The sequence below is a fragment of the Lacerta agilis genome, chromosome 7 (genome assembly GCF_009819535.1).
Source record: "Lacerta agilis isolate rLacAgi1 chromosome 7, rLacAgi1.pri, whole genome shotgun sequence".
Taxonomy (NCBI): domain Eukaryota; kingdom Metazoa; phylum Chordata; class Lepidosauria; order Squamata; family Lacertidae; genus Lacerta; species Lacerta agilis.
In genome coordinates, this window is record NC_046318.1 from 45,187,712 (window position 1) to 45,208,725 (window position 21,014).

The 21,014-nt window shown below is 40.1% G+C and overlaps 1 long non-coding RNA gene across 1 annotated transcript; it reads right to left on the reverse strand.

The window, feature by feature from the left end:
* Positions 1 to 10,090: 10,090 nt before the first annotated feature.
* LOC117050418 lies at positions 10,091 to 10,533 on the reverse strand. The gene is made up of 3 exons (XR_004427085.1): positions 10,468 to 10,533; positions 10,260 to 10,369; positions 10,091 to 10,167 (listed from the first exon to the last, which is right to left on the reverse strand). It is a non-coding gene; the product is annotated as an uncharacterized LOC117050418 (long non-coding RNA).
* Positions 10,534 to 21,014: the final 10,481 nt, after the last annotated feature.

Below are 21,014 nucleotides of genomic sequence, written 5' to 3' on the forward strand. Positions count from 1 at the left end.
ATGAGCAAATCCAGACATTCTTGTTATTGTACATTCATGGTGATTTACGTTATTGAGACAGTCAAATGCAATCTTGCTTTCAATAATATTGGCACCTGCAAAAGTTTTGGGGAAGTCATACTGCTTCAGTCTGTGCATATCCATAACTTCCTGCTGAAATGCTGCAACTTTTCATTCCTCAAACTAAAGCAGAATAAAACCACCATTAATGCATTGTTGTTGTCTCAAAAATATGTTGCAGATACACCCACAATAAAATGCCAGTCTGTAGAGGCTCCATTAATGTTCAGGTTACAACTCAGAAGCAGAAAAGATGTCCCATGTGGAATAAACACATTTGTTTACTCCATTGCATCATATATTGATGCAATATATGGCATCATATATTCATTTTGTATAGTTCTCTCTTTATACTATGGTATGAATTCCATTTTGGTACCATTCATAATTTTACTTGCATCCCAAGAGCTGTGGAGGATTCACATACATACCATTTAAATTATCTAATGTCAGAGAGACAGAGGGTGGACAGTTAAAAATTAATCCCCCCACTGTACATTTGCAGTAGGTTTCTGTGGCTGTAATCCTGGATTAAGATTACCCAGTGGTCTCATGGAAGTCATACTGAAACATGTGGGGTGAGTCAAATTCTACTCCTGACATCCATATTTGGTTGATTAGTTTTGGAAATTTCAAACATATGGCTATTTGCATGCATGCAGGTGTTTATGCCTGCAAGGTAAATTGGACTTTGAAAATGGAACATGGCAGGTGGTGATTGTGGTTATATAAAATCAGTAAGTAACCTGATTCTGCATTTGCTGTATCTCAGTGTGATTTATTTCACGCCGGGGGGGGGGACATACCCCTTAAAACCATGATTGCTGATCATAAGAACAAGATTATAAGAGTGGGAGATATGCGGAAGTATCACTGTTGAAGGTAGAAATTTTTTGGCAGGCGGGGGAGGGAGGTTGGCAGAAAGCAAAGCAGTCTGATTTGGGGGGGGGGGGTTCCTTATACAAATCTACCGGTAATCACTGCTGGTGCATTGTAGTGTCTATTGGGAATAACTTTTTCTCCTTGTTGGTTATTCTAGTGACAGCTGGTATTTACGATGTCACCTGAAAGACTTGAAAGTTTAATAGGTGCCTTGACATAGTAAACTCAAGCTGTCACCCAATAGGGGTTTATTCATAAGAAACATTAGCTATGAGAAATGGTTGGGCTAAAATCATCCAGTGATCACAGCTGCTCATCTCAATAATTCTGTTGGTCTTAACAAAATATCTTTTATTAATAATTACAATTTCGTTAGAAGAGATTCACAAGATGACTCCCTCTGAAGAGGAAAAAAGAAAAGAAAACTGTGCTATACGTCACTTAGACACAGCTATCAATTTCAGATGTCCAAATCCAGTAGCACTTCATTTTTAAAAACAAAAAACAAGAAACAAAAACATTTTCTTCCTTTGCAATGAATTTAATTTTAATGAAAAGTGCCAAATTGACAGCTCTGAAGATTGAAGTGTGCTGTTAACCACAGAACCAATTTATTGGCTGCAGGTAAAGTCATTCAAAAACAATCAGAATGATTTCAAGCAAGTGACTACTTAGCCTGGACTGGAGGGTTGTTAGTGCTGAAACAATATTTATTTACTCACCTCTGAAGTCAGGGATTCTGTGCTGTTATGAAAATCAAAAGTGGCACAAGAGGATGGAGAACTGCAGAAAATGGCAACACTGTTAAGAAAATGGTATAGTTTCATAAAAGCCCTAGCTCCCCAAACAGAAAAACGGGGGGAAAGTGAAGCTTGTAAATGGGGGGGAAATTAGTAAACAATTGACTATCAAAGTTCACAATGTGTTCTTGAGATTGCATGACCTGTATTCTAAGCACCAGTTACAAAACTCCCTTCTCACACACACCCGGTAGATAGAACAGAGGGCAAGAATAAACCAGCCAAAGAGTGGAAATGTCAAGGTGTCAGATATTGGCAAAATTTTAGGAGGACATTTCAAACAGCATTAGCTGTTTGACAGTAGAACATACTGCCTTCAGAGGTAGAGGGCTCTCCTTCACTGAAAGCATTTAAGGAGGGATGACCATCTGCCAGATCCTGCAGAGCAGATCCTGCATTAAAGCGCAGGATTTTACATCAAAGGGTAGCCCCAGTCAGCATGGATGTTAGGAGTTGGAGAAAAACAATATCTGGAGGCCACCACATAGACTATGTCTGGACTAGATGTCCCACCCACCTGGCAAAGATAGCCCACTGTTCTATGAAGTGGGAAGTGGGACTTGCTGGAGCATACAAAGAGTGGTATCAAAGATCCATGCCTGCCCAATGTGTTTGGTATTCTATAAGCCTGTTGTTAGAAAAGACAAGAGACTAGTGCATGTTTGCAAATGTGTGTGAGTTTAATAGTAGCTGGGTGCATTCTTGGCAAGTAGGCCAGAATCAGAGATCTTTATGTTTACATGACTGCAACTAACCATGAGGACTGGCATTTATTTATTTGTTTAACAGTCACAAAGAATAAAAAAAGTAAATATATTTTACGGGGGGGGGGGGGGGAAACTGAACAACGAATGGACAGCACAACTTTATTAAGCATAATAAGCATATGTTCTAAGATGAATTTCAACCAGAGTGGGATATCAATTCTGCTGTTCATATGGTCTAACTTAGAGGATGCTGATGATGCCATTAGCAATTGTTTTCCATATTTCCTTATTTTAACAGACAGTGATAAATTTTCTACTCAATTGAATTTAGTTTTCCAGTAAACATTGTATAATCCAGATTATGAGCTTTGCCATTTTTCATGCTTTCATTATTAACAAAAGATGCAATATTTCAGGAAAACCTTGTCAGACTAACTGAACTTTCGTTTTCATGATTTCAAACATTCAGAACATTTCCAGTATCTTCTTGAATTTTGCATGCAGCACAATTCTAAGCATTTTCACTCAGAAGTGAGTGCCTTAATAGGGTGTGCAGCACAACCATATGCATGTTTGTTTGGGACTAAGCCCACAGACATCAGTGGGATTTATTCCTAAATAATTGTTCAAAGGAGTCCAGCCTAACTTTCTGATAAAAATGTTTTGCCTTGCCCTGGGCATTACTCATATTCAAAAGATATGAGTCATTCACCTGCTGAGCAATTGGTCATTTTTATGCCAGTACAGCTTTCACTTGTTGCTTTGGGATTTGTTTGCTCTGTGTGTATCACACCACTGTCCTCACTCTGTTATTTAGAAATGGGGAGCTGGTGGGCTATTGAGCCTCTGTTTTTCTTTCTCCGGTGCAATTCCTCCATTTCACAGAGTTGTTGAGAATCAGGTACTCCTTTATTTGATTTTAATTGTATTTATGCTTTATTTCTTTTTTTAAGGTGGCTGTTTGAATAATGAATGCAAAGGCAATGCATCATTTTAATTCTTTTCTATCAGTTGCTGAAAAGTCTTAAAGGCATTGAATGAAACTATAGAAGAAAAGAAAAAAGTATGGGATTTGCCCTTTTCAAGCTGAAATTCTCACTTCATAGGTTGAAGAATTGATTCTCTTATTTCAAGTCCAATTTTGGGTACATCTTCTGTTGTACTTTGCAGCATCAGACAGATATGCATGGTACAGTAATATGCTCTTATAATATTTGGTCTATAGATAGATAGATAGATAGATAGATAGGAGAGAGAGAGAGATAGATAAATAAATAAATATATAGACTGTATTAAGGGTTTGCATCAGCTCCAGGGGGTGGGTTGAATAATGAGATCAACCAGGGTGATTTGGGTGTCCCTCCCCCCCAGTTGAAGCACAGTCAATAATAGGCACACCCATGCTGCATCGACGTGCTTGTAGCCACATTATAACATGCCATAGGTAATGGGGAGTTAGGAAATGCAGGAGACTTCTCAGGACTGTGTAGAGTTTAGAATATGAAGATGGCAACAGTAGTGCTCATCTGAAGCAGTTTGGGTGGCATGTAAGGAGTGGCACATGGGATTGAGAGGCTACCAAAAGGGAACTGATGGGTAAGGGGCAAACTAGATGATGTGTAGAATGCAAGATTGCATTTCCTGAAGGAAGGAAGAGAAAGATGTGGGTGGGGGCCTCTTTTAAGTTTTGCATGAGGCGATGTCAAGGACTATGCTGAGGAGGGCTGCACTGAGGAAGATTGGTGGGAGCCACTCCATCTCCCTGATCCTGAATCTTCCCAGGAGCAGGAGGACAGTATAGATTTGGAAAAGTGGTTTGCAGAGGGGCATAGTTCAGAAGGCAGTAGCTGGGAAATACTGGATGGGGAACAGCTAGGGAAATAAACACTGGAAGAGAGAGGGTTAACAGATTCACAGTCTCTTGACAGCATTCAACCTCCATTCCCAAAGACATGGAGAGCTCATAGAGTGTTAGAACAGAAAGTGCAGAGGTTACAAGCTCAAATTACAAGACGTAGCAGTGACATAAATTAATAGGGACAGAGGGGGTGAACCTTAATTGGGAGACCACCGTTCTAGGTAGACATGTTCTTTTGTCTCTCACTGTGATTATTATAGAAGCTAACTGGTAAGACATTCTTTTCATTTGATCTTCTTATTTACTGCCACAGGGGAGGAAACTGATTCCCCGAAGCCTGACAAGTGGACTGTTTTTGTAATGGGCTTCACCACAAACTAATGCCAAAGTGCTGTGCTCCTCCCTGGACTCACTCCTGGCTATCCACATATCAGATTGGTTGTTGCTGTTGTTTTCGTTTCAAGAGCTGACAACTCTGTATTTGCTGCTGCATCCCATTTTCATTTGATACTCCTGCTCTAAGGCACATTGAAAGCAGCATAGCTTACAAGCAGAAATCTAATGTCAGAAATTGGTCTTTGGTTCTCTTTCTGTGTAATGTTGGGTTGAGAATGTCCAAATCATTAGCCCTGAGACTTTTTCAATAGATGCTCTTCTCCCTGCTCCCCACGCCATGTGTTTTCATTTCTTATTGTTATATTTCCAGTAAAAAAGAGTAAGACATCAATGATCTTTATTGCATCTGAATATAGATGGTAAAGTTCCCAGTTGCTGACAGACTAATTCTCTAGACACTCTGTGTTGGCCTATTTTCTTGTTTTCATTTTTCTATTATCTCTGGAGTTTGCATTTTAGTCAGACTCTCAAATATTGATGTCCATTTTAATTCTCTTTTAAAACAATATCTGTCTAGCTCAATTGACACATTATTGTGACACGCCTCAAACCTAGGGAAAAAGCAGTTGAGCAATCAGACAGGTATATGGAGTAAGCAATTCCTTCCGGCAACCTTTTATCACTATTAAAATTCAATTTTTAAAGAGGAAAACAAATACCTTTCAGCATATTTATGTAGAGCTGTTCTAGGCTCAAAGCACTACCTGTTAAAAATAAGGCTTTTGATAGATGGTGTTACTCAATTACTCAAGACACTGATGAAGACTGATAAATGCATCCACATCTTCTCATTATAAAAAAACCCCAATAAACCAAGTGAGGGGAGGGATGCTGGGAATTTCCCCCTCTACACAATGGAAGGACGAAGGAGGCAAGATGAGATGTAGTCCAGCCTATTTAAAGCTACCACTGCACCATGGAATCCCTCTGTATTTTGTGAGAGATTGGAGCCCACAAGATCTCACCCTTCCTATCCCCACCATACTAGCCAACATCCTCTCCCACAAATCAGCTGATGGCTTCAAAAGGCTCACCAGGCTGTGAGTAAGTACCTATAAAAAGTTAGGAAGGCTGTTCATTTTTTAAATATACACTTAGCACCATTTCTGCTATAATTCAAATAGCATTTTTATAATTCCTTTTCAGTTTTACAACAAAAAGTTCAGGGTTCCTCTCGGTATTCCCAAATCCTTTTTGACATATCTAGTTACTAAACTCTTTTTATTCAACATATCCTTATTCTTCAACATAGTTGTTCGTTTAATAATATTCCCAATAAATAATATGTTCCTACTATAGCGCCCATAACTTTCTAATTTTATCTAACTTGTTTGATTCTTGCATATTCCTCTATGCCTTAGCATACATAATTGTTGAAATGGTTAGTACAGTAAATGTGGTGTCTGGGTTGCGGTTGCTAATATATGCAGGATCCGTGTTCCAAAGGCATGTGGTAATCTCTGCTTAACAGAATGCAGTAAGCATATGGCAAGGTCCAGTAATAATTCTGTTTGAAAAATACTTCTTCTTCATGACTGCAGAACTGGTATGTATTTTTGTACCTTCGCCACAGATAGTGAAATCATCATCATCAAAATCAAATTTAGCCTCCTAAAATCCTTCAGCATGCACACTTCTTTCCTAAATTCAGACAAATGTTTCAGGAACAGTAGAAGCCCATCTTCACTAAGGGGCCTGGCCTGGTTGCTTCTATCATCTACTCCAGGGATCAGGAAATAGTGGACCTCCAAAAGTTGCTGGACTCCAATCATCTCAACCCATAGGCCATGCTGCCTTGGATTGCATTGAGTTGGAGTCAAGCAACATTCAGAGGCCACAAGCCCCCCAACCTTGATCTAGTGCTCTCCATCTTACATACACCTATGTTCACTCATGTCCTCTGTGGCCCACTGATGATGATGATGATTATTATTATTATTATCAGGGTAATATTGTTTTTGGAATAATATGAATTAAGAATATTATTAGTTGCATAGAATATAGAAGTCATTGCAAAAAATAAGATGCACGAAACAAGATAAGACCTATTGCACAGTTAAAATAATTATTAAAACCAAGCAGTCAGAATACTGAATTTAGCTCTTGTTATTGGCTTCCAGTATTACCTTGACAAAATGTTCAAAAGAAATTTAAACAGGAATGGTTAAGAACACATTCCCTGTCCCCACAAGTCCATCTATTTTTCTTTTTTTTTTTTTATAAGAATTTATTGACATTTTTACTTATAACAACATACAACCTTAACCACACCCACATTTATACACATACAAAACAAATACAATTACACATCTTATACAAACATTGCCATGATTTTTCTTCTTAATTAGACATCTACAAAAAAAAAAATTCTTTTTCCAATCTTGACAGTTGACTTCCCCTGCCTTTTCACCTTCGAGTTTATATCCATAATCTACTTTTTAACCTCTTCATTTAAAAAAAATTAAACTTAATTATATGTATAAAGTAAAACATTCATCTTAATCTTCATCTTAGTCTTAATCGTCTTGATCTATAAACTTAAACCACTTAAAATGACTTCATTTATACTACATCCTCATAAATCCTCACAAATCATCCTCATCAAATCTATCTCTTCTATCCTTTGAACTGCTGCTAATAACATAAAAACTTGAAATATCTCTTTTCATGTTCAAACAAATAATAAAACAAACTATTGTTGACAGTGTTCACCCTCCGATTTCTAAATACCATAACAGATTGCTTTAGATTTTACTTAATACTTCACCCCACACCCCCTCTGTCCATTCTTCTTCTCCTGATGGCATCAGCACTGAACTTCCATGCAACTTCCCTCTCCCAACGTCCACAGATCCAGGCACAGTCCAAAGCTCTCCTTGCCACGAGCTCCGAGGTATCCAACTCTCCCTCTCTCAGCTTCTCCGGTTCTTTGTAACATTCCTTTTCTTCTTGTAAATACCTTAATTCTCTGTCCCTGGCCCCCGAGCTCACACCTCGGGGACTGGATATAGCAAATCCTGACATCGCCTTGGGGCTGCCACCCCCAACAAGCGAATTTCTTCTCCGAAGTAGCTCATTCATTTCTTCCCATCTTTCCATCCATCCTCTCAGCTCTTTGACAAGATTTCCTTCCAAAGTGTCAAAAGTTTTGTTAGCCTCCTCTGTGGGCAGTTGGTTCCATTTCAGACCCCCACACAAGACTTTGACTTTTCTGTAAATTAGTTCCACCTTCAAGGCAGTGAGCCTTTGTTCATCTGTTAGTCCAGAGTTCAATACCAGTTCAAGGACGAAACCCAGCATACTGGCAGAGGAGGAGGAAGTGGGTATCATATTTCTTCTCCTGTCTCTTTGTTCGTCGCCATTTTCCTAAGCTGGAGCGCAGACACCGCAACTTTAAATAGAGATATTTTCCGCTAGTTAGCTTCCCAAGAAAAAAGTTTGCCAATCTCATGTATCGATTTTAGATACTTTGTAACCAGTTCTGTGGCAGCAATCCCTCAAATTGGTTAATTTCTTAAGCTCGAAGGGAGGGAGGCAGGCTGCCTTTCTCCTTCCCCCCGGATCGTTCCAAAAACACGATTTCTGCCAAGATTATTTACTCACGACCACCGGGTTCTTTTAGCTCCATTCTTCACAGGTAGAACTTGGACGCTCACCGCGGGCTTTGCCGCCGCATTTGCATCCCGGTTGGGGCATATCCCCGTAAGCCCGGCTCCGTTGTCCCTTCACCCCCACTCCCCCTTTACAGGGGGGTAGGGGAAGGGTTCGGAGCCTCCGCGGGCACAGCCGGGGAGCCCAGGGTGCGGGACGCTCTTCCCGCACCCCAACCGGAGCCGCGCGCTGCGGTAGCGCGGCTCCTAACCCCCGGGATGGATCGGGCGCCTCGCAGCCGAAGCAGCCCCGACCACCCGCTATGGCGTCGCCAGCCGGAAGTCCACAAGTCCATCTATTTTTCTATTCTGCTGGATTTGTTAAGGTCACAGCTTTCAAGAAAAAGGTGTTTTAGTGGGCGAAACAAGGAGACTAATAAAATGTATAATTAGCACAGCTTGGAGCATTTCATCTATACGCAGCATGCGTGAATATTTATTCCATCTAAAACCATATATTATGTTGAGGCCCACAAACCTTGTTACAGAGGTCTTTGCTATTTTCCTTTATGATGTGCATCTGCAATCAGAATTCATTATGCACACATAACACATGCTTGTACATTGTTTGACACTTTCTATTAAGTATGGATAAGCTACAGCTGGCAGACAAGGAAGCAGAAAGGGAAAGATTGGTAAAATTTGTGCAGCTGATTATAAATCCTACAGATAGTTCCAAAAAATTATTTTGCCTATTTAAATATATGTACATAGTGTGTAGGGTGGGGTGGGTAGGTGTAAATTCTAGGAAGCAAAACAAGGCGACATGAAAAAAAAATTAGCCCATTTACTAAACTGATTACAACTTTTGCACTGCATATACTGGGAGATGACTTCCCAAAGGCCTTGCTGTGATATAAACTGGCCACCATAGCATCACTTCTTAACTACTGCTTCTCTTCTAGTACTACAGGAACAGTTCGATCAAATCACAAACTGTTTGTCATGTTACGCAATAAAATGCATGTCATTTTTTCTTCAGTAGGGTAGCAATATTTCTAGGATACTGACTTCATATAGGACATTGTATAGGTAACTTAAGTCTCCATCTTTCAGCTAAATGTATGGGTCATACTTGTCAAGAAAATGTATGCCACCATCTTTTATATCCCACTATCTTTTACATCCTTTTTTTCTTCAGTTACATACACCTTTTTGATTCTGATCACCTTTTCTGGTTCATTTAAAATTTGCTTGTTTTATTGGTTTCTCTGTCCTTATAATGCTATGAAGAACAGAAAACAAACAGCATCTCTGAGTTTCCTAAGCCTTACATTGCACATGCCTGTATTGAGGTCCATCTTTGGTTCTCTATTTTCAAAGCTACTTAGAGTGCCCTACTTAGAGTGACATACCTTAAACTAAAGAGTTGTACGTAAACGACAGCATCAGCCAACATATCTATTGGCGTCATCGCAATCCCTATGGTGTCATTTCCATTGTGAACCGCCACGTGATCTTTGAGTGAAGGGTGGTGTACAAATTTAACTAATTAATTAATTAATAACAAGTCATTGTTATTTCCACTAAAAGTTAGGTACTGACTCTGTGTCCAATACTCTATTGGTACAATCCAACAACAAACCTGGGTTACATACAATACTGGCGTAAAACACAAACACACGTAACCCACTGAATATCTTGAAAGCAGTCTCTTGTTTTATATCATGCCCACAAACTGGGGTTCAAATTGCACAAACTGGGGTTCAAATTGCAAAGTAAAGTCAAAAGTCCATAATCGATGTAAGCAGAACAAGGCTTTCCGGAATTAAGTCCACTTGTTTCGCCTTACGGCTTCTTCAGCAGCTATAAGTCTAAATAATGTAAAATGATGCAGTATAAAGTTCTATTCTTGAAAACATGATGAACTTAATTAAATTATACAAATAAATTATATTATACATACCAACAACTATATTCCAGTAGGGAATACTGCAAGTATTTCAAAGGTTCCAACTCTCTCTACAATATAATGAGGAATATTCTCTCCCTTCTATTTCCTCCACATAATGGAACCTAATTAATATACAAATGTAGAGTCATGATCCTATTGCATGTTAAATGACAGTCTTCAAGTGATAAGTATGTGCTATTTTCATATAAATTATACATACCAAATGTAGAGTTGAAATCATATAGAATAACAGTATTCCAGATGGTTGCATGGATCACTTGTATTGTGGCCAGGGATTTATACAAACTTCTACTGTGTTAATTACAGGTGTTAACAATAAGCCAAAATCTAAATGATTCTTAAAGTGATAACATCAAGGAATGAAGCCCCACGCTGTACAGGTACTAATAAAGATACTTTATTAATACTCTATTGGTAGCAGTGGCAGGCAATGTATGAGGGGATGTAGCAAATGCTGGGAGAGATGCAGGTTAGCAGAGTGGCAAAACATCATTCTGTACTGACAACAGTGTGGCATAGGGGAGAGAGGAGAGAGACATGCTGCAGCCATGACCACAACACATGCTCAGTGATTCCTTTCGTTCTGGCCAGATTCCGCTTTTTGGAAGAGAGGTGGATAGATTGCCACCCATTTCTCCTGGTAAGTGGAACACAACCAGGAGTCAACAAGCATGTGCTGCAGCCATGGCTATGGCATGCCTCTGTCTTCTCTTTCCCATGCTGCATTGCTGTCAGCACCTGAACCAGCAGGAACATAAAGAAGGAGACAGGCCCTTATGACTTCAGCACCTGAACCAGCAGGAACATAAAGAAGGAGACAGGCCCTTATGACTTGCTACAGCCCATCTACCTCTTCTAATAAGCCTCTTAGAGGATGTGGGTGGCTGTAGAAAAGCCCACCTGCTTGGCCATTCCAGGAAGAGGAAGGCAACAAAGCGACAATAGTGGAATTTGATATGAACCTGAAGGCTTCTTTCTATCTGTGGTGGTGGTGACAGTGGGTGAACTGAGAGAAGGAATCCTGCATGGGACATAAAGGAGGAAATACCTTCTCCCCTTCATGTTCTCTCCACCATTGCCACCAACACAAACTTGCAGAAAAGCAGGGAAGCAGGGCAGACTTTTGTCCCCTACAGCAAAATGTGTAGCTCCGGCACTGAGCAAATGGCACCCTCTCTGACAAACTTATTTTCACACCAGAGGCACGTAATCCAACAGACATTTCTCCCTGACAGTAAATATGCAACAATAATAAATAAATAACAGTATGTTGCCCTTTCACAACCCTCAAAAACTTCTGTCTGAGGCAACTGCTTCAGTCTGCCTAATGGTAGAGCCATCCCTGGTTGTAGCTTAGCTAGACCATATCCTTAATTTTTTTCACCCAATTCATGCATCACTGAGGTGATAACATCAGACCCCATCTCACAGTAAAGTTCCCAACTCCTCATAACAAAGCAATGTATCCTTGCTGGGAAATCTTGGTAGGGGAAAACATATCCATATTTCATTTGTAATTTGTATTGAAGAAAATTGGTTTGCCCCCTTTCCCAGGCCATGGTAGCCTGAGGGCAAATATCCATGGAGTGAGAAATCTATAGAAACTGTGCACCTGTGTGTGTGTGTGTGTGTGTGTGTGTGTGTGTTGGATGTGTGTGTGTTTGTTACCATTAATTTTTCTGCTTTGGCATTGTAGACTTCTGTATTTACAGATTGCCTGCAATCATTGGGCTGTGAAAGAACATTTCAACTTCTAATCCCTTTGCGAAGGATCCACACACCAGGGGAGGGAGGACTACAAAGCTTTGAGTTGCCTCGCCATGCCAAGCGTGATGTTCCGCTGCATTGTCAAAGTGTCACATGCATGCGAGTGTTCAAACAATACATTAGAAAAGCAACAACAGCCGGCAGCTGCCAGAACAAACTTTTCGTTCAGCGACTCTTTGCAGAGGAAAAACCTCTTAGTCAGCTCATTGGAAATGACACAGTTCATCGAGGCCTGACAATAATCACACTCTATGAAGCCCAAAATCGAAATGTTTCCTTCTTTTTGTAAAGAAAAAAAAATCCACATCCTTCCCCTCTGGCTAGTAAAGACAGCTTCTGAAAACTAGATCTACTGAGAAGAAGCCTTTGTTCACGATTGAAGCAAACATCAAACATGCGTGTCAGGATCAAAAATGCTATTTTGCAGTCCCATTACAGTGAAGAAAGAGGAAGAGGGGGGAAAACAGGCCTGCTCTTATCCCAGAGGATGGTGGCTTTTTTCCTGTCTCAGCACTCCCAGAGAATCACTTCTAGGCCAATTAAGCACATCTAATGTCAGTAGGAAATGGGCAATTAAAGTGCTGCCTTTTCTGAGGAATGCAAGGCACCAAGTAAGTGGGCAGAGTAAACAAGATTTCCAACAGATGTCCTCAGTCTACCTGCTTGCCTCTCTGTCTCCTTTCCCTCCCCATCCTTCTTTGTCAGTGCAAGCATGTGAAAAGCACAATTTAGAAAAGATAACAAGGGAAAATGAGCAACCACTTCCCTGCCATTTTGACAGAAGAGCTTTTCTTTCTTAAATGCTTAAAATGCAGACTTCTCAGGAAGAGACATTTTTCCAAACATTTCCCTCCCCCCTCAAGAGATTCATGGTTGAAAGTGAAAACACACTTTCTACAAATGGCTTTCCTGTGAATAGTAAATACTGAAAGCTGGAGAAAAATAAAGCAGAACTGCCTCTTATCCAAATGTGGTTCACCTCAGCAGGGGAATATTCAGTTTCTTGCCATGTTGGCTGGCCAGGAATTGGACCTAAGCAGGGAAAGTGACAAAATTGTTTCCTCTTGCATTGGCCAGGGAGAATAGTAGAGACATCAGTCTATTTCTGTTTAATACCACTTTCATATATTCCACTTGTAAGTTGGTTCTACTCCATGTCTGCAATAATTTGCAATATTTTTTTAAAATAAAAACCCCACACAAAACATATTTAGATATATATTTAAATACACATCGAAACACATTTTCTCTTAGAATACAAATGACTAGATATATTCATCTATAAGTGTATTTTAAAATGCACATTGATGTGCATTTTGAGCCAAGAATTGTGTCACTACATTTGTTAAGCATAAACTCCAATGGGTGGCTATGTTCCAACCTGCACATTAGTCATGGAGGGTGGAGGGCCAGCCAGTTAGTCCTTATCCAATTTTGCAAAGATCAAATTCCTCAAGCATCTAGTGAGAATCGGTAACATGGATGTGGGTTCTACCCATTTCCTCCCAGGTGGTTTTGAGTGTTGAGGGTGCTGAGAGATACAATTCCCAGAGTTCCCTGGGAAGGAGGAATGATTTTTAAACTACTCTGGGAATTGTAGGGGGGGTAGGGATTTCATAACAACTCTCAGCACCCTTAATAAAGTAAATATTCCAATGAATCCAAAGGATTACTACCTTCTGACCCACAGATTTCCACAGAGGTGCAAATCAGGCCACTTCACAAGATCAAATTTCTCAATCATCCCAATCACAGCCCAATCCTTGAGCATGCTCCTCAATGGATGTGCCTCTGGGCATCTATTTTCTCACCCTAATGTGTTTTCTCTGGTCCATTTGGATCAGTGGAGGTTTACCATTTAATTATTATTATTATTTTGCTGTTTTTACTGTACACTGCCTTGAGATGACTATGTAGAAGCTGCTTGCTTGTAATAGCAATAATAACAATAACTTGGTCTATAAATCTACTGAGCAAGACCTTCTGAGGACATGTGCATGTGCTTGTGTACATGCCTGCCTGTGCTATTCAATGTGATGTTGTGAATATGCTTTTATTTGTTCTTAGCACTTTAGTTTTCAGAACAGCACCAGTATCTTTTGTTCCTGAGCTCTGGATTAATATTTTACAGCTTGCTACAGATGCTGTTTTCAAGGTTTATAAAGTGGAGTGTCTGGAGGGATTTTATTAATAGCTGGAGGATGGCCAGCTTATTCCAGTAATTTAATCTGTAAAACAAGGATGAGCAAGAGAATTGAAAACATGTACAAATTGCATTATAAAACTCCATACAGTGTCACTGTTTATTATTTTATTTATTCAAGAGCAGTTATAGGAAACAAATCTACCAGTGTGACCTTTCATGCTGATATAAATACAAGATTTATTAGTTGTTATTGAAAACTTCAGGCATTATTCAGCACTGAAGGAAAAGCAAAATAAATAATTTCATACAGGCAGTAGATAGAGCAAGTGATTGTGGTGTTGCATGTTATTCCAAAATAGAGGAAGAGCTGTAAAGGGTCTATTGTTGTGAGAGATGTGCACGGAAAATAAAACATTTTCCAGAATATGTCAGGGGCTACTTCTGATCTGGGATTGTAAGATGTATATCTGCCATTTATGAACATCCGTTAACAGTAAATGGCAAGATGCCTGCCTGAGGCCTCTTGTGCATGCGGAAATGAAAGACCTCCACTCCTTTTCCTGAGATGAATTCACCCTGGATTTCCTTATTTTATTTTTATTTCTATCAGGTAATGTTGTATGACTCACTAGGGCCCAGTTTTTGTCTGGTACAAGAAGCCACACAGAAAATATTTGCAGCCAGCATACACACACACACACACACACACACACAGCCTTGTCAATAACATAAGAATAAGAAATGTTGTCAGTAACCATACCTGAGGAAATCAAGGTTCAAATCCCCACTCCATCATGAAGCTCCTTACCTGTGGTCACTAGCCGCATTCACACCATACATTCACACTCTGATATAACTTTAAAGAATCATGGCTTCTTCCAAAGAATTCTGGGAGCTTGTTAAAGGTACTAAGTGTTGTTATGGGTCCCTTATTTCCCTCACAGAGCTACAATCCCCATGGTGGTTTAACAATCAATCCATCTTCCCAGGGAACACTGGGAATTGTGGCTTTGTGAGGGGAATATAGTCAGCTGTCGGTTACATAAAAGGATGACCCATGGTTGTTGGCCCTTTCCTGACCACCCAGCTAAAAAGGTAAAGGTAAAGGAACCCTGACAGTTAAGTCCAGTCACAAACAACTCTGGGGTTGCAGTGCTCATCTCGCTTTACAGGCCGAGGGAGCCGACATTTGTCTGCAGACAGTTTTTCTGGGTCATGTAGCCAGCATGACTAAGCCACTTCTGGTGAAACGAAACCAGAGCAGTGCATAGAAACGCCATTTACCTTCCCACTGGAGTGGTACCTATTTATCTACTTGCACCTTTTGGCGTGCTTTCAAACTGCTAGGTTAGCAGGAACTGGGACCAAGCAACGGGAGCTCACCCCGTCGCAGGGATTCAAACCGCCAACCTTCCGATCAGCAAGCCCTAGGTTCAGTGGTTTAGACCACAGTGCCATCCACGTCCCGACCACCCAGCTCAGCTAATTCACAGCAATTAAATTTATAGATTTTGCAGAACCCTGAAAACTGCTCACCTGTGCTTCAGGGATTGTAATTACTTCATATGACTATCCACAACCTCATGGACTGCAGCCCAATATGCCATTCCATCGTGGCACATTCCCGGGTTTCAGATAAGGTTTTCAAAGAACCTACCGCCTTACAAACCATGCAAGCGCTCTCATATTTACATAGTAGATGGGGATGAAAACAGAGCTAGCACAAGCTGCCCTGTCTAAGTCACCCAAGGCACAATTATGGCGTTGAGTTCTACTGTTGTGTTTTGAATTTTTTGGAGTGACTCTTCCCCTTGGTGGAAATTTTTGATTCAGTTCACATTTAAACGTGAACTTTCTGAAACAATACACAAACTACAAATTCATATTTCTCTGAATTTTGCAATGCAGTGCTGCAGCCAAGTACCACGTACAAAAATGCACATACTAGGCTAATGTGTGAATATAAACCCATATATTAGTGAAAATGGCATGTAAAATGTATTATATTAGGCAAAAATTGCATTTGAAATGGGTATAGTAAGATAAATTTGCACTAAAACACTCGTGAATTTTCAAGAGACACCAAAACCAACAGATTCACTCATCCTTACTCTCCCATACTTCAAAATATCACATATAAAAAACTGGAATGAGAGAGGGCAAGATTCCCATCCAGATATGCCTTGGTTGTGTGAAAGAGAAATAAGAATTCATTTACTTTCTGCTATCTAACCATTTGTCCAAAGCAACCCTAACAGCAACCTGATAAACTAGTGGAGTGTTTATTTTCCTCTATATATCTATTGGGGGCTTGTTGTGACATAGCTCTAAAACATAAAATCTGGAAAATGTGATTTTTGCTGATTTTTAGACCATAGAAGGCCACTCAAAATAAAACTGAATTGGCAGACTATAGTGCAGGCATAGCCAAACTCGGTCCTCCAGATGTTTTGGGACTACAACTCCCATGATCACTAGCTAACAGGACCAGTGGTCAGGGATGATGGGAATTGAAGTCCCAAAACATATGGAGGGCTGAGTTTGCCTATGCCTGCAATAGTGTTCTGCCTGAGGAGTTTCCAAGGAAGTGAGTAGACAGTCGATGGAATCATAATATAATTAGTAAACAATGTTTCACCAAGAATGAAATGTATTATGTTCTGTTACACTATCCATTTCCTCCGTCTCAATCCAGTGTAATCCCAGTGACTATTTACAGCATTTGCTAGTTGAAGACATATTAATCTTTGGTTTCAAAGAACAGCATATTTCATGTATAAGGTCATCTACAGATAAGAAAGCACATCAAGCATCTGCTCTGCTAAGCTTTCAGTAAGTGTGCTGGGTCCTTCACATAGAGAGTCAAAGGTTTATGAATGGAGTCATGGAATTGAATGTATCACCAACCCATTTACTTTATAAAATAAAGCAGGGAAATAAAATGTATTTGATACTCCAGTGGTTACCCGCCTTATAGCACAAACCTATCTACATCTACTCAGAAGTCCTATTGACTTCAATGGGGCTTATGTCCCAGGTAAGTATAGCTATGATTATAGCCTTAGGCAGCAATCTTATGTACACAGCCTGGAATATGTCCAACTGAACTCAATGAGACTTAGTTCTGAGTATAGCATTGCACTACTATAGAATTCAGGAACAATGTTGTTGCTGCTGCTGTTTGTTATTTATTAGATTTCTAACCCACTCTTTACCATAAGATCCCAGGGCAGAATACAACCAACAAAACAAGTACAATTTAAAACAAAATAAATCTACTAACCGTACACAACCATCACCAGGTTAATGTATAGTTTGCTCCTTTTGCCATGTCCCCTATTGCCCAGGCTTTCAGCTGAACACATGGAAAATGTCCTGACATGTAGGCAACTGTACACTTGCAGCGGCTTTCACAAGGCGAAGAATTCTACACAATCCGAGTTCTCTGTCATATGGATACAGCTCTCTGTGTGAAGGGCTCTATGACCCCCAATCCACTGAATGCACAGACATCCAATGAAATGAATGTGCAAGCTATTGTGTGAGAGAGCTCTTCTTTCAAGATGCACCTATATGGGCTACACTAGAAGGAACCTTGACAGCATTAACCATTGAGGATGGGTACAAAGAGAAGATGTGCATAAAGTGAAACTACTGCAGTTTCAGGTTATATAAAGCTTTTATGACAACTCTTACCTGAGGATGATGAAATTGAAAGTGACATTATAAGGAAGTTGATATTATAAGGGAAAATATTCAGTGGATGCAGCTGCTTCCTCAAGGCTATCTCTACCTCCCTCTGCCTCTCATACAATTCTTTCTCCTTCTCTCTCTCTTCCCAAGAATGAAATGTTGCATTTCCCAAGGTAAATACATAATGAGAAGAAACCAAAGAACAGGTGCTAAGAGCATTTGGATGAACTTGAAAATCAGCAGAATATGACTTTTCTTCTGGCTTTTATCTTTCCACAATGTTAAAGCCACAAAATATGAGCAAAGATCACCTGAAGACATGCTTGAACTGTTACTAGTACTACTAAGCTGACCACTTGAAATTTCCATGCCTTTTTCTCCCTCTGGTCTACGAATGAGGAACCTGTGGCTCTCCAGATGTTGTACTGCAACTCCCATCACCTCCAACCACTAGCCATGCTGGCTGGAGCTAATGGGAGTTGAGCAATATCTGGAGGGCCATGTCTGATATTGTCTTTACTTTGTCATTTGCTGTAGTATTTTGATAAGGCTTTTATTCTTCATACAAATGAGAATAGAAGGGGCTGGAATGAAGCCTGCCCTTTTTTTTCTGTGACATTTTTTAAGTATATAATGCCAATCCTGGCCTGAGTTCACTGGCTGCCAATTAGTTTCCAGGCCAGAGTGCTGGCTTTGACCTATAAAGCCATAAATGGTTCGGGACTGCAATAATTTAAGGACCACTTCCCCCGATATGAACCAACGTGGATCATCATTTGAGGTCCTTCTTCATGTGCCTCATCTGTGAGAGATCCAGAGGGTAGCAACACGAGAATGGGCCTTATCTCTTGTGGATCCCAACTTGTTGAATGTTCTCCCCAAGGAGGCTTGTCTGGTGTCTTTGTTGCATATCCTTAGGTGCTAGGGAAAAAACATTCCTCTTCTCCTAGGTCTTTAGCTAATTAAACAATTTATGGCCTTTTAAACTATGGTAGGGGATTTGTTTGTTACTATGGCATGTATTTTGTGTTTTTTATATTGTAAACCACCCTATAACCCTTGGATAAAGGAGTGCCAACTTGCATAAAATATGGAGGGGGGGCTGGGTAAGCCCCACCCCGCATAATTGATCACATGACACGGTGTGCACACACCATTTGAGTGGCAATGCCCATCAACTTTGGGAGAGCCTGGCCCCCACAGATATTTTATTGGGGGAACCAAAGCCCCCTTAGCCCTATGAGGGGCAGTATAGAAATTTAATTAATAAACTACTACAGCTTCTCCCCCCCCCCACTCCCCAGTCTCCTGCACACCCTCAAAATCTTCTCTGAAGAATTTGGGGGACTCTCTGGAGCAGATTTGGAGAGGTGCATGTGTGACTTCAGGGAGGCAGTGGTGAAGTCATGGTGCAAACCAAAGTTCATTTGCCAAATGCTGGAATCTACCCTTTTAGTTTAGTTTTGAGTAGTCTCTTGTCTGCAGCTTAAATAAATAAATAAACCTGGAATATTTAAGATGCCACAAAGTGCTTCAGGGACTCCTGCTGCCACGTATAGTTTCTCCTTCGCCTCTGACAAGCCCCAAATCTCTCTGAGGCCTTGGCTCAGAAAGCATTGCATATCCATGTATGAAGGATCAAAATACCTGTCTCATATCCCACGATGTTAGGAATGGAAAATATGAAGGAGTGTGCCAAAGTTATATTTTTCCTGTGACTTTCCATGATGTGTTCAGTCATGCACTACTTAAAATAACAATAGTAGTATTTTATGGTTCCAGGAGAAGTTGCGGAGTATTTCTATTCAGCCTTTGCCAATCGATGCTCTCCAGATGTTTTGGACTACAACTCCCATCAGCCCCAGCAAACACAGGCTGTGTTGGGTGGGGCTGACAGGAGCTATAGTACAAAATATCTGGACTACACTAGGGACTCAGCTATATAGCTGCAAATATAACATTTTCAGTGTGCTTTAAGTACATTATACAAATGTGACACCTGATGGTGATTGTGAGCTTATGGCAAATTCAATTTTTTTAAAAAAAATGTTGAAAAGCATTTTCACAGTGCTTTTTATATGTGTCTAAGATACCACGTAGATTGGCAAAGGCTGATCTAGATAATGTTGCATCTTGTAGCAGTGAATAAACTATTACCTGAACCTTCAGACTCTCTATTCAATTACTTAGTATTTAGTATTTACAGAAGTATCTATCAGTGAGTGATGAACTGTGGAAGAAAGACTGAAGTACTTCCCAAATGGGTGGGAAAAGCACCTCACCTCTCTTATTTTATTTATAAATTTTCCAAAAATAGAATACAATTGGTCAAACATTTTCCAATATACATTTCCTTGATAGTCAACTTCCCTTCCACTAGGGCTGCCATATGTCTTGAATTTCCCAGACGTATCCGGGAAACTGTAGTTAGCAGCAGTGTCCAGGCGGAAATCAGCAAAATGTCTGGGAAAATCTAGACGTATGGCAATTCATGGCAGGAGTGCTGTTCCCCGCCCCTGCCCCCAGCTCAAAAACGATAATATCTTTTGCATTTTTTGCCATAAAAGGCATAACAACTTTGGGCAAAACTAAGAAAAGCTCAACAACTTTCGTCCAAAAAACCCCCAAAACAACTCTGTCAAAAAGCTCTGTTCAGATTTTCACTGTTTGAAATATGGCAACCCAACTTCCACCCTTCCATAGATTCCTCAAATTATCTATTGCTGCTGCAGATTATAGTTAATCTATACATTCTTTCCTCCACTTTATTCTCAGAATAACTTTTACTGCTGAACTTACTCCAAACCTGCTAGCATTTTAACATGTTTACAATATTTTTTTAAAAAACCTACATTTTCTAATCCTCCTGGAAGGCGGTCTTGTCCTGCTCTCTCATTTTACTAGTTAAATTTACTAATTCAGCATATTCCATCAAATTTCAACTGCCTCTCCTCTTTCATCCTCCCACCTCCCTTTGTTCATCATCTGTTCATTCACTCTGTAGTCTTGTTGGTTTTACTACCTTTTTGCATCCACTGATCATCCACTGCTGGATGTCTGCTCTTGCCCTGATTTATTTATATTTTATTCTTTTGTATTATTGCCTTTGTTTCACTGTGAATGTAGATAGATAAATTTGA